Below are 1,290 nucleotides of genomic sequence, written 5' to 3' on the forward strand. Positions count from 1 at the left end.
TAGTCCCCTAGCAAAATTTCTATCAGTACTCAAGAGGGGCAAGTGTGCTATGCCATTATCACTCACCAACTAACTCAACAACTTGACTGAGTTATACCTACTAGTAACAGGCCTCTGCCTCTTCCAGTTTTCCATCCCACCCCACTCCCCTGAGTCTCTGAGACAGGGTTTTGCTCTGCAGTTCAGGCTGGCCTCAGACTCATGGCAATCCTTTTGCTTCAGCCTCCCAAGTGCTGGGATTACAGGTGTGCGTCACCATGTCCAGCACTTCTAATTACTTTGAAACACATAATCACTCGCGCGCGCGCGTGTGTGTGTGGTCCTAGGGCCTTTGGAGTCCTGCTGCCTCTGGATCCTAGAGTGCTTGGGTCACAGGGGTGTACCACAATGCTGAGATTTGCTTTTTCCCTCTTTTCTTCTTCCTCCCTCCTTTTCCTTTCTTTTTTCTATTTTTGTGGTACTAGAGATTGAACCCAAGGTCATACATGCTAGCCAAATGATCTACCACAAAGCTACATCTTAGTCTAAAATGTTTTTTTACATTTGCTTTTTCAAGTAATATTTATGCAATAAAAATAAATTTATCCAGTGCCAATTATGTGCCCAGGGACTGTTGCAAGTGTTGAAATTATAATAGCGAAAGTACAGGTTTAAAAAATTCCTGAACTGGGGATGGTGGTGCAAGCCTATAATCCTAGCACTCAGTGAAGCTGAGGCAGGAGGATTTCAAGTTCATGCCCAGTCTGGGTAATTTAGTCAGACCCTGTCTCTGCAGATGTAGCTCAGTATAAAGGCTTATGTTCAATCTTCAGTTAAAAAAAAAAAAAAAGCAGTATAATTTGCAGATGTTGGTCTGTGACTGCGGGATATTGGTTCCAGAACCCCCATAAATTCCAAAATCCACCGATGTTCAAATACCTTATTCAAAATTACATAGTATGTTTTATGCATAACCTACACACATCTTCCTATAAATCTCATGTCATTGTTGGAGTTCTCTGTAAATAACGTCATGTATTGCACATAATATGATCAATGTGGACCACATACAGGAAGAAGGTATGCACCATCTAGCCTTGGTACTGTAGGATATGCCTTTTAGATTTGTGTACACACACTCATTTTGTTAGTATGAAAACAAAACCGCCTAACACATTCCTTATCCCTTTAAGTGATACATGCTGGTAGTTGTCAAAGTGCATTTTTAGGGGCTGGTGAGATGGCTCAGTGGTCTAAAGCACCTACTTAGAACAAGCTAAGCTAAGCAAAGCACAGGGACCTCGGTTCAAT

The sequence above is a fragment of the Octodon degus genome, unplaced genomic scaffold, assembly GCF_000260255.1.
Source record: "Octodon degus isolate 3935 unplaced genomic scaffold, OctDeg1.0 scaffold00355, whole genome shotgun sequence".
NCBI classification, from domain to species: domain Eukaryota; kingdom Metazoa; phylum Chordata; class Mammalia; order Rodentia; family Octodontidae; genus Octodon; species Octodon degus.